This window comes from Limanda limanda, chromosome 13 (genome assembly GCF_963576545.1).
Source record: "Limanda limanda chromosome 13, fLimLim1.1, whole genome shotgun sequence".
Classification (NCBI taxonomy): Eukaryota; Metazoa; Chordata; class Actinopteri; order Pleuronectiformes; family Pleuronectidae; genus Limanda; species Limanda limanda.
Genome location: NC_083648.1, coordinates 7,442,110 through 7,455,718, shown reverse-complemented (window position 1 = coordinate 7,455,718; position 13,609 = coordinate 7,442,110).

Sequence of the window (13,609 nt, the reverse complement as noted above, 5' to 3'; positions counted from 1 at the left end):
AAACGGTCTCACTGATAAATGAAAATGGTCTTATTCATAAAGTAAAAGAGCACAAGAACACTAATATGTTACTAACCAAAGTGCAATATTTAAGTTGTACAAATCATTAAAAGAAATGTAGAACATAATTAAAAGAAATATATAATTAATTTGTGTGTATAATTTTTTCAAATGCCATTTCTCTTGCAGTTAAAACATAAGGATTCTCCTGGACTAAGGCCCAAACGTGTGGCCGAACAAAATACATGTAATATTTTCCAAATCACTGAACGTGTGAGTGACACTTTTGTTTATATTCACGAGGCGTCAAGAATCATCAGCAACACTTTCTCGTCTGCGATGAATCCCTCTCCATCCTTTTTCTGTAAAAACGGTTTCAGGACGCTGGCTAATTGCTGGAGTTGAATTCATTTTGGAGTCTTCAGCGGCTTCAGTTTCCATTTCTCCCTCCCCCAGCCACATCTATCACCGGTGCTGTGTCAGTCCGCTCCGTCTGCTCCGGGGGGGGACAGTGAGCAAAGAAGGAAGAGCTCACGGTGGAAATTGGTACAATTACATTCCATCTTTTGTCTGAGGACGCTCCCTCTGGGATTAATCACCCCCAGTGTTTGAGCATCGTACCTGTTTAATAACCAGTCTAATCACTTCCTCCTAAGGTTCAACACTTCTTCTAAAAAAAGACACGAGCGGTTGATTTTTATTAACTCGCCGCGCTTCCATTACGGGCCAATTAGGAGCCATGAATCAGTTGTGTGTGCTTGTGTACGTGCTGTAATTCGTTTGTTGTAAACAAAACGAGATGAGGCAATCGAGAGCAGCTCAACGTAGCTTCACTCAGATTAGCGGTGTTATTTATCACCATAACAAACGCATGAGGCTGAAGTGCCATCGCTGCACAATCAGATGTAACAATAAAAATCTGTTGTTTCTCCCGTTTCTTTATTTTCCTCTTTGTGCCTCACACACACTCTTTATCCCCCAAGTGGCTTAAAAGGATTAACATTCAAACCTGGAACCACGTTTTTTTTTTTTTTTTAAAGAGTCCTCCTCAAGGTCGGTGGCACCCGTACAACAAGCCTAATTGAGAATTTGATCTAGTCGCTCAAGGGGGGGGGGGACGTGCTGCCATGCATGTTAAAGCTGAGCTATCAGGATTGGATCAGGAGTAATCAGAATGCTTGGCCTACTTTTAGGTCACTTCCCTCTTTGCCACCAAAGTGTTTGCGGCAGACGTGCTTTATTCTCGGCCTCCATTTGTATTCCGAACCAGCGCCGGGCTGCAGCAAACACGTAAAGGGGGGGGTGGGGGGGGGGGACGTAAATCATAAAGTACATTTTCATACTGTATCTCGGGACAGAGAATTTGCTGCCTGATGAGAAGAAGCTGTTCTCCTCAGGACCCAGAGGAATACTGACACGTTGTGATGTGTGCATGTGAGACTGTGAATCAGGACGGCTTCATAAAAGTGAAGCCAAACACCCTGATCGCCCCCTGGTGGCTGGCTGCAGTATTGATCATAAACCACAACTCCTCCACGTTAGTAGATTGGACTAAAATAGGTCAAAATGCACATTTTAGGGGTGAAAGATCAACATTGAAAAGTGATACTAACTTGCGACAGGTCTAGAGCTTGCATTGGAAGAATATGGATAAAATCTGATGTAATTGAATATGGCTAAGATACATTTTACTCTAGTTCAGTGGCTCTAGGGTTTTTTCGATTTAGGGGCCATAAAGGGGCCACAATTTACACAGGGGGGCAATTATATGTGATAATAGGTAATAATTAAAATTTCATGTAAAAACATTAAAAAGCAGATCATGAATTAACCTTAATAAGAGTATTTTTTATTTTTCTCATTTATTCTCTCTCTTTGTGACTTCTGACAAACAGTTGGCTCTTTTCACACCCGGCCCTTTGTAGTGCAAAATAAAGTCAGTTCAAAAAAACACCAGGTACATTGAATGTACTTCAATCTGCCCCCTTTCCTCTTCTTTTAAAAAAAAGTTTATGAAACCTCGCACATTTAAATGGTTTAACAGTTTTTCAGGATTAACACATTAAAGTGCAACACAACCACAGGCAGCAGCTTCACACTTCTCCAGCGAGCCGTCTAACTCCAGCAGAGAAGCACCGGTGCACGGAATAGTTTGCAAATTGCATTTCGACTTGTCAAATTGTCCATCTCTGTTGAAAAATCCCAAAAAGTGTCGCCGAACGTTTGATTTTGCAGCCGCTCAGCTCAAGCTGCGTCTCTTCCTCCCTTCATTCATTCTTCATGATGTTGTTGCAGCTGAGGGACGCCAGGCCCTTAGCGAGAGGAAACAAACTCTCTTTGTGGAGAACAATGCTGCGGCGCTGTGATTAAAGGCAGACAGCATTTGAATCTTTCATTGCCGCCTCAAAAAATGAACTTGTGTTGTGAGGCGCTTTGATGTGAACTTGCCGTTTTCAACCTGGTTTGACAGGCAGCAGTCACACTGAAACAACCCAAAAAGTTGAGCAGCAGAATCGTTCCCTCTCCTCAGCTCCTCGCTGGCAGAGTGGAGATGATTAGCTCTCTCGCAGGATTCTCCTCAGGCAAGTGATTGCGACACGCTCTGCAAACTATGACACCTCTTATACCTGGAGCCCAAACAAAGAGAGAGGGACCCCGAAATGTTTCCAGAGCGCTTCGCGAAGACGAGTCTGAGCCGCGAATGTTATTTTCTTCTGCCTCCTCCCTGCAATACTTGGTGTTTATTATTCAGGTTGAGGACCTGGAGGGAAATTGGTTTTGCTAATGAAAATTACTTCCTATGAAAACAAATGAACTGTAAATGCCAGCCACAAAGAGCTGCCTGGACGCTTTCTGTTTTTTTTTCCCGCTACTCGGTGCTCAGCTTGGACGAATGAATCATTTTTCTCTGTGTTTGCTCCGTTTTGCCCCCCCGTTCCCCGGCTGTGAGCAGTCCTAAGCCTCCGCCAGAGGAATAACCTGGAATGGAGGAACACTTCAATGTCGCCCTTTCCTCCTCTCCTCAACGAGTGATTATACAATTGATTTTTTTTCCCCTTCTCCAGCCATGGTTCCTGCTGTAGGAGCAGTAATAACAATTTATCTCGGCTCCTTGTTCCATTACCACTGGGCTGCGGCGAAAACCAGAGGAAAAGTGTTGTTTTTATGATTTATGGCGGCTATTTGACCCGTGCTTATTAGAGGGATCTGCTGAACGTGATGATGTCTTCGGAAATAGACTATGAGCTTTGCTGTGTGATGGCGCTGTGGACATGGCTTTGGGAGATGATGGAATGGGAGTCCCCGGCTGATTGAAAAACAAACATGACCCACTCGGAGCGCCGACATGCATCAGGCTCGCTGCTCGGCTGGTTACCGTCGGATTTCACTCCGACTTAGAGGTCAATAAGAAGAAAGCCTCCACGTGGAACCCTCATAAACAATATATGTTTTACAGTGAATCACTTACACGGCCTCGGTCGTGAGGTATAATTTGGCGGTGGATGAGATAAAAGGAGATGCTTATGATCACGTGTCCTCAACCTGAATCTACAGTGCCTTACATAAGTATTCACCCCCCTTGGACTTTTTCCCATTTTGTACTGTTACAAACTGGAATTCAGATAGACTTAAACAGACTTTTTACCATTTGATCAACACAATATGCATAGTGCTTTGAAGTTGCAAAATACCTTTAATTGTGACACAAACAGTAATGAGAACAAAAAAGTTGACATCTGTTGGGTGCATAAGTATTCACCCTCCTGAGTCAATACTTGGTAGAACCTTCTTTCGCTGTAATTACAGCTGCAAGTCTTTTGGGGTAGGGCTCTACCAGCTTTGCACATCTAGAGATGGAAATGTTTGTCCATTCTTCATGACAAAAAAGCTGAAGCTCAGTCAGATTGGATGGAGACCGTCTGTGAACAGCAATTCTTAAGTCTTGACATAGATTCTCAATTTGATTTAGGTCTGTGCTTTGTCTGGGCCATTTTAAGACATGAACATTCTTTGATCTAAACCATTCCATGGTAGCTCTGGCTGTATATTTAGGGCTCCCCCCACTTCCAAGTGATGGACTATTTTGTGTTGGTCGATTACATAAAATCACAATGAAATAAATTATAATCTGTGGTTATGCCATGACAAAATGTAGAAAAGTCCAAGGGGGCGGAATACTTATGCAATGCACTGTAGTTTGTGTTCAAGTGATGCCTGAAGGAAACTGCTGTGGCTCTCAGGGGCCTCCTGGTTATTCCAGATTGATTGGTGTTTACCGAGCCGTTTAAGCATGGCAGCTACCTCTGTGCCCGACTCCACCAAATCCAGGTCCCTCTCCTGTGGCAAGTGATAATATTTAACTGCTGACCTTATCTTCTCTCCCACCACATCTCCAGCGAACGGGAGAGCATGTTAATGTCTGACACGACTCTGCATGTAGCATGCTAATCCATCTGTGGCCCAGCTGATTAAAGATGAATATCGGCGGGATGGTAAACACAGGCATGCCCCGGGCAGCTTCACCGATGAGCACATCTGCTCAGGACCATGTAAACGGTTACACTCCAGCCAGAATATTATATTACAGATCTGAGGCCAGATGAAAAAAAAAACAAGGGTGCCCACAAGCAAACAAGCTGCAAACATCTATTTTGCAGAGTACGTAAAACCACGGGTTATAGAATGTTTATTAAAGTATTACATATTTTGCTGTATTGAAAGTATTTTCAAATCAAAGCTATTAATTATTAATACAAATAAATTAATACATATCGGGGTCAACGAGGGCACGATCGACAAAATCCCGAATGCTTAGGCTTAAGTTAATCTGGTAAATATCTCCGGTTGATGTCTGAGGAATGATTCATCTGATTTAACGGATTTATGTTGCATCTTCACAAAGTGTCTGTAAAATAAAATAAACTCTCAAATGAAATATTAAACGAAAACAAGCTTTAAATCAATCTCTTACTCACCACAGAGTCATGTAGCGCGAACAAACCATTAAAGCCAGCAAGTCAACATAATGCAATTAAATATACGACACTCAGCCCTAAATATTATGATCTTACATGTAATTAAAGTCGTATAAATGATTTGTACAGTTGCCACAGAAGGTCACTGGGCCCAGTTGAAGGTTTTTCTTACAATAACAGAAGCCAGAGGCAGAATAAAATCGACTTTAATTACATATTATAAATGAATGCGAGACTCAAATCTCTACCCTACTAACTACGTGCTTAATATAGATAAACTGAGCCATGATCTTATTCTAATTTAATATTTCTTCAGAGGAAACAAGCTGCATCTCTGTCTTGTAAACCAGTGTCTGTGCAGCCGCCCGGGTTCTTTACACGCTGTTAACAAATGTCTTCTTCAGCTGACAGAGACAGAATATGTGCCGCCTCCGGCTGATCGATAGCGGACCACCTGAGAGTTGTGCCCTTTCTTTGTAGGCACAGTTGTTACCATTAGCTGGACGAGCAGCACAAAGTTGAAGAAAAAGAAAAGGAGAGATAACGCTCGGAGGACAAGCTGCAGAAAAAAAACACACACCACTGACAACAACGGCTAAAAGCTGAGAACTGTGAAAGTGATGGTTCACTTTATTTTATGAATACCATCAGAGGAAATCATTATCTCTACAGTGCCAGGGGTGGGGTGGGGGGTGGGGGGGTGCACTTCTCTTTGCAGACAGGCCATGGGGCGGCGAGACAGGAGAACTAGCGTCTTACTCAGGTAGACTGCTAATGATTCTCCTGAGCTCATGACATCTTTGTCCCCCAAAAAAACACGTGGTAATACTTCTCTCTCTCTCTCTCTCTCTCTGCCGGAGCGAGAAAACTTTTGACAAGCGAGCAACACAAATGAAGGGAAGTGGATAGAAAGTAAACCTCAGAGACAGCAGCGTTTGAATCATGCATTTAATAAAGTTACCACAGTGCTTCTTTAATACAGCTCGTTGCTGACAGCGACATCTTCCCTGTGATGTACACGCGTCTCTGCGAGTGTAAACAGAGGAGACACCACGGGCGCACTTCAGGCGAAATAAATAAGTTTGCCAACGTGAATAGTATTCCTGCAAGGCAATAAAACAAAATATGTTTTCTCAACCCGGTTTGCAAACAGCCTGTCAGGGGTCGTTAGCTCACGGTGCATTCAAGGGCAGAACATTTTGACTGACGTCTCACAGCGAGCGCAGATGCTGCGGTGAGGGAATACTTCCAAGGGAATGTGTGAGGAACATTAACACGGCTGCTTTAAAGAAGACTTACGAGAACTACTATGTGCGATTTGGGAGTTTTATTTTATTTGAACAAAAATCTTCGGATTTATCTGGAGAGGAGGTTGTTGTTTTTTGGTTGTTTGTCCATTTCTTGACAAGATTATGCCCCAAAAAAATTTAAAATGCAGATTTTATTGAAACTTATTTGAAGGGTTTGGCCCAAGAAAGAATTTTGGTGCAGATGGTGGATCCAAAAATGACTCTCTCTTATCAATATTCATCACTTTCTTTAAAATTGTAAGTTTAAAGATGTTTTTCTACACAGATTTCTCAAAAATTATTCATGGAGCTTGTTGGAAAAAAAAATCTGAAACGTTTAGAGAACCAATTTTATGTGTGCATAATGCAAATAAAATCTAGATGTAGTGGATTTAAAGATGGTTTCAAAAGAGGACTGAGGTTTTCATGTTTTCATCTGCGTCTGTTTGATGGATAGATAGATAGATGGATACTTTATTAATCCCTTGGGAAATTTAGGTCATCCAGTAGCTTATACATTAATACACATATACACCTCACTGACATACATACATAAATCACATAAACATAGGGAGAACATATTACAGATGCAGATAGTTTGTGTGTTATTTAGCAGGATTTGGCAAAAAATTCACAACGGATTCCTACGAAACTTTGTTCATATTGATCTCAACACAAGAAAATACAATATGGTGATTAAGTCGAGCCTCGGAGGAGGGATGTGATCCTTGGATGTTTTATTTATATACAAACAAACGTCTGAAAATACAAAACTGTGCATTTACACCTTCTTTGTTGCCACTGTAGCATTTTAAACTTTACTCACAGGGACACTGGTGCATAATTGACAGCTTATCTGGATCCTCTCCCTCATTTTTCATTACTGATAAAAAAGACTCGTTTTAGAGCCTGATCATATTTTATTTATCATTCCTCATGTGGCTTTTTTTGCTTTTGCATAAAACGGACTGACCTGCTGTCCTCAAACGTTTGGGCTCAACGTCCCTATCTTCAACAAAGGGTATTAACACACACACACACACACACACACACACACACACACACACACACACACACACACACACACACACACACACACACACACACACACACACACACACACACACACACACACCATATATCATGGACTGAGCAGAGCTGCCCCATTCATCAAGGTTTTATAATACAACGTTATCAGCCACGACATGGTGGAAATGTCTAATTTTTCATTTTTCCTCTGTAGATACGGGCCCACATCGGAGGGGTGAGCGGGGGGGCGCACTGTGTTTAGTTTTATTTATACGTCGCGGACACTGCACCGTGATGAACAGAGAATGCGAATGTGCCACAGGAAGCTCATAATCATTCATTTTCACCTGCAGTCTCTTCGCTGAATGTTAAAGTGGAGCCGCCTGCCAAGATGAAGAGTCTCACATATTAATTGCAGTAAACTAAGCAGATGTGAAGGCAGAGTTTTATTCACAGGCAAGTCGTATATATAAGCTACAATAGGAAACTTGACTTTGTAATTAAACTGGTAGTTTCACCAAACTGAGATTATACTTCTTTCCAGAATGGATTTCTCCGTCTGGCAGAAACAGATCCCAGCACATTTGAGAGTGAATTTTTTGGTTTTGGATGTGAACACTGGTAATTTGATTGATAGTAAAATCTTACACTATAATATCAGTTTTATTACAGCAGCCACACACACACACACACACACACACACACACACACACACACACACACACTTGACTTGCTGCACGTTGTAATTCAAATCACAGGGTAACACACAAAGTGCACTCGACAACTCTTTGTGCTGTGACTTCTGACAGTCTGGTCATTTACACGCCCTGCATTTGCACCCATTAGGAACCAGCCACCCCCCCCCCCCCCCCCATATTCTTTGTAATTGTATAGTGTGCAATGAACACAGCTATTAACAACAGGCATTCATTTTCAGTGTGTATTCTAGAGATGTCAACTGCTGCCATGGGACAAAAACCCAGTCAGGGACTGAAAACTTAGAGACTGATTACACCAATTATGTTTATGAAAAATACGAGTGTGTTTCCATGCACAAAAAGTTAAGATAAAATTGTTATTTCATTCAAATTTACAGGAAATCAAATCATCTGGTAAGTACGGAAGGTTGATATGAAAAAATAAATAAATCAGGTCGGTGGATATTGATGATTATCAATACGAATGTAAATTTTAAGTTAAGAACAATTTTCTTTAATAATTCGTCTTTAGTGCAGAGAATTCAAACAACACATTTCATGAATCTAAGGGAGAACATTAAAGCCAATATTGTGTTATACCTCCTCAGCATGTCGGCACAATGCACAAGCGAATATGTTTATATCCATTTTGTTATTGTTATTAATGAAAATCACACAGCGATAATGAGCGTTATTGTTTTATCGCCCGGGCCGACTGGGTAGAATAAATCACTTGTCTCGTCTTGAAGGTGACTTTGCGTCTGTTCATCTTTCAGGATGAAATAACGACGAGACCATGAAACTCTACTTGGAGCTTCACGTCTCCCATCGTGTCTCCATTCATCTAAAAGCATCCGGCCTCCAGAGAGCAGCTGGCATCAGGAACACGCCCGTCTGCTGATGTTGGCATCCGGACCAGCAGAAGCTTCTGCTGTTGATTAGCCTCTCCAGCGCTAGGCCAGCGAGCGCCATCCATGGCACCTCGGAGCAACAGATCGCACATTTTAACAGATCCATTTTAATTTTTGTAGATTTCCGGGCCTCGCCTGCCACAAGAGCACGCCGCAGCCACCAGATGCCAATATCTTCAGCCCGAGTTTGGGAGGAAGGGGAAGGGGAGTGGCACATTAGCATAAATCAGGATTACTATGCATGACTGTCACTTCAGAAGATAATCAAACAAATTAGAAAATTCTTCAAGTGTTCACGACTGTTGGAATGAGTCACAGATAATCCACTTAGCTCGTATTCAGTTATTTATTTATCTTTATTTATTTATTTGCGGCAGTCAGGAGCGTTTCACGTGCGTCTGAGAAGCGGCTGCTGGTTCAGAGAAGCAGCTGCGAGACGCATGAGGAAGAAAAACATTTAATGAAGAGGTAGCAATGCGTCAAAAGGGAAAAGGCGAACACAGACTCAAGTCTAGACTAAGTGATGGATATGGGCAACAGCAAATAATCAATACACCTCCTCTGCCAAGCGATCATTAATAGCAGCTCCAGACGGGTTTCAGACACGGAGCTGGTTTCTTCAGACGACCTGAAGATGAAGAGACGTTTCAGGCTTCTTGTCCTAGATACAGTAATAAGAAAGCAGGTGAAATTAAAGATCAACTTCATGCGGTGACCATTTACTAATGTTTACAGCAACAAATGCAGAGGCTGAGTTGATTGTTCTGTTAAAAGGTCGTTAAGATGTTTCTGCAACACCTTTATCTGTTGAAATCCTCTTCACGTGCCCGTTAGCCTTCGATAAGTAAAGTTAAGAATCTCGCAGTAATGCAATAAACACACTTTTCTGTCAGTGTCAAAAAGAAGTCTCAAGTCATATTGCAGCCCTTGATCCGCCATTGAACCTGCGTTTGTTTTCATCTGCTTCCCCACGAGGTCACATGAGACGTGAGGGGGCGTGTCACTTCCTCCGGAGCATTACAGTGGCACTGCTGAGATGAAGTTGTGATATTATAGTTTTATTTTCCCCCTCCTAAAGGATTTCAGTTTGTTTTTCAATTGAATTGCACAGATTTTATCGCATTAAAGGTGGAAAAAGTTCTGACATGATTTATCTTGGTCTCGTTTTCTCTACAGCACAACAACCTGGTATTTTAACAGGGGTGTGGAAGCTTATTTATATCAAACTGTAATCTTAATCATATCCAGTCATGTTGGCACGTTTAAGGTTATAGAGAAAACTATCTGTGGCGATTCTCCTCCTGTTCGCGATGCCACCTGATTTAGAAATTCGTTTAAAACTCCTGCAGCCTGAGCCCAGCTTCGACCTTTTCTCCTTTTTCCTCCAAACATTTTACAGAGAAAACAATCACGCAGCGAATCCCGAAAACGATCCAATATTTGAACTAAACAGAACTAATCCATTACGGGCTGCGCTGGCCTGAAGATCATGAAAGATGGGTTTTCATTAACATTTCTCGCTGGTAATAACTGGCCAGGAAAGTTACTGCTGATCTCTTAATCAATAAAAGTTAAGTGTGTGCCCTATTGCCTCAATAAAGCTGCTCGCTGTACTGTACAGAAGTTCAGGGGAATCTGAGGGGGCACGTGAGTTTAGCAGGAAGACCCTCGAACAACTTCCTGAGGGCTGCGACTGGAGTCAAGTTTATTATATAAGAAAAAGACGAACTAAAACTTCAATTCCCCAACACTGTAAACTAATGACATCATCTCCTCGAGCCTTGGGGCCTCATCAAGCCCCCATAAAGTTTAATAAAGCACAATGAAATGTGATTTTCACACGGTGCCGCTCATTTCCATAAGCCCGGGCGTTTACCAGCCTCGCGTGACGCCGCCGTGTCTCCGCGGGGTCGGAGAGAAGTGGAACGTTCTCACAGCTCCATTTTCATTAAGTGTCATTAGAAATTCAATTCCCAGTAAATGACTTTTTTCGAATTTCACAGCAGTCCCTTCAGATGTTCCTGACGTGACCCACTTTTGTCTCGAGCAGCGTTGGGCTTCTCTTCATCGCCACGGTTCATCCGACTCTGGGTTTTTCTCAAGGCCAATTTACGGTTCTGCGTTTTTGAAAAAACGGACAGATAAGACCGCCCTATCCGTCGTGAAACGCCCTCTCCGAGCGCTACGGAGAGCTTTTCGTACAGGTCTGATTTTTCTAACTTCTCCGTGTTGTGTCGGAGACCCGACCGACAGCTCTTGGCTGTGATTGGTCCGCGAACAACATCATTTCCGTACGACGTCATTTCTGTTCGACGTCATTTCCGGACCTGTAACTTCCTGATTCACAATAAACACAACTACGATTCTACGATTAATGTGACGTGTGTGTTAAGCCAGCGGAGTTGTCCGGCTGACGGTGGCTCGTTCGAGCACTGAGGGCATGTGTGCACGGTCACATACGGTTATAACGAGCTTTCAAAACGGCGCTAGCAGGCTAGGCTAGCGGGCTAGGCTAGCCACCATGCTAACTGCGGTGGTAACAGTGCAAGAACCCGCCGTCACGACTTTAATTCCACTTCTATCATGACACTGTTTCTATAATACCGTCAGGTTAGAAGCAAACACTGGATAGTAGTAGTTAGTGTCGGGAGTCCCTGCTGACTGTGTGTGGAAGCTGGGAGTGGAGCTAGCTGGGAGGGGAGCTAGCTTCAAGCTACACGGAGCTTCAAGCTGTGGAATCAGCAACACAGTTCGGAAACAAGACCGGGGAACCGCTGCACTAAGAAACGATAACATCAGCATTTTGACCCGCTGGGTGTCACTTTATTTAGTTCTGTTAGTTGCCATGGTTCAGTGTGTGGGACGCAAGCTAACAGATGTAAACAGAGACACGTGGACTTCTTCTTCCCAAATGGGGTAGGCTTCTCTGAGCTCGTCTTCCGTTGCGCCACCTATGGGTTTGGCGGTGAATTTTTTTCTATGTACAGTGGTCGGATTAGTAAAAATCAAAAAGACTCTTCGCCCTCCGTGGAGCCCTCTCCGAGAAACGGAGAACGTAGAAGTATATAAGAGCCTTCAGGAAGCTCGGCCATTCGGATTCAAAGTCCCACAGTGGGTTCTTTACATTACATTACATTACATTTCATTTAGCTGACGCTTTTATCCAAAGCGACTTACAATAAGTGCATTCAACACCGAGGGAACAAACCCAGAACAACAAGAATCAAGACAGTAAAATTTCTTCGAAATAAAGCAAAACTACAAAGTTTTATTGGTAAGTGCCATTTTAGTGGTACCAAACAAAGTGTTAGTTTCAAAGGTGGTTAGTGTGGTTTTTTTTTTTTTTTTTTTTAATTTTTGTTATTTTATTCAAGGTACAGTCGGAAGAGGTGTGTTTTTAGTTTTCTGCGGAAGATGTGTAACCTTTCAGATGTCCGGATGTCAATTGGGAGCTCATTCCACCATTCTGTAGCAGAATTGCACACTATTATTAGCTTTTACAGTATTTCTTATTTCCATATGGTGTCTGCAACCTCCTTATATGACTGTGGAATATACTCCAATGGTAGGACACAGAGATAATATCAACAGTGACGCAGCTACCAGGGGAAACGTGCATTTCTACCCGGGAGTCGAGTGATTTTTTTTCGTGTTGCAACATGATTCACACAGATCACAGGATGATTTCCACCAGCACGTCCACATAAATTCCTCTCTGGGTCTCGCGTCAGGTGCAAACACGTCGTGCATCACCAGCTAAGCACGCTGAGATTAGGTTCTGCGATCCCCCCCATCTGTTAACGGCCCGTGACCAAAACGGCAGATCCGTCTCGGCTCCTATTCAGAGTTGTGCAGAGAAGTGGGTGCGAGCTGAGACTTGTAATTTTGAGCGGGAGACGAACACACTCACGTTTCCTGTCCGTGCAAACAAGGCTTAATGAAGGCGTAGGGGCTTCAAACCACGAGCTCCGCCTTTTTTCAATTTCCCGCTTCAGTGAGCGTCCTATGGGAGCAGGGGGGCCGTCCCATCACCGGGAAATACCCCCACAGGGGCGATGATGTCACATGTGTAATAATGCAACTCGTGATTTGTGCAGAAATAATGATTTCACACACTAAAGCAAATTAAATCATATTGAAGAAGCAGATATGGGCCGTAAACTCGAAAGAAAGTGAACGAGTCGGACCCCAGAGGAAAGGTCAGACTCCAGGGTGTCACTCCAACAGAAATCACTCTATTCAGGTCAATGACAGTTACCCTTTGAGAGTTGAGTCCTAATGGAGCTAATGAATGCTCCACCAGCGAGTTTATGAAGCGTACATCCTTGGAGTGAATGTCCACCGCCCCCGAAGTTAATGGAAAGCCTGCTGGCTCCGACAGGTGGTCCTGTGCCGGGGAGCAGGTGACCCCTCCACCTCCTTCTCCTCCACGCTGTCAGTCTCGGTGACATAGGTGACGTTAGGAGCAGGTCTCGATGTGATGGAGCACAGCGTGAACATCTTAATATAGCCTTCTCACCCGGATCAGACAGGCAGGCGACACACGCAGATTTACCCACTTTTCAGAGAGTGGACACCGGGTCAGATGCAGGTTCTCTCTCTGGTATGAAAACACACAGAGGAATTACAAGGTGCCCTCCTGGAAACAAGAGGATAAATAGTTTGTACTTGATCAGAAGAAATTAAATTACCACAGGTAATGAAAA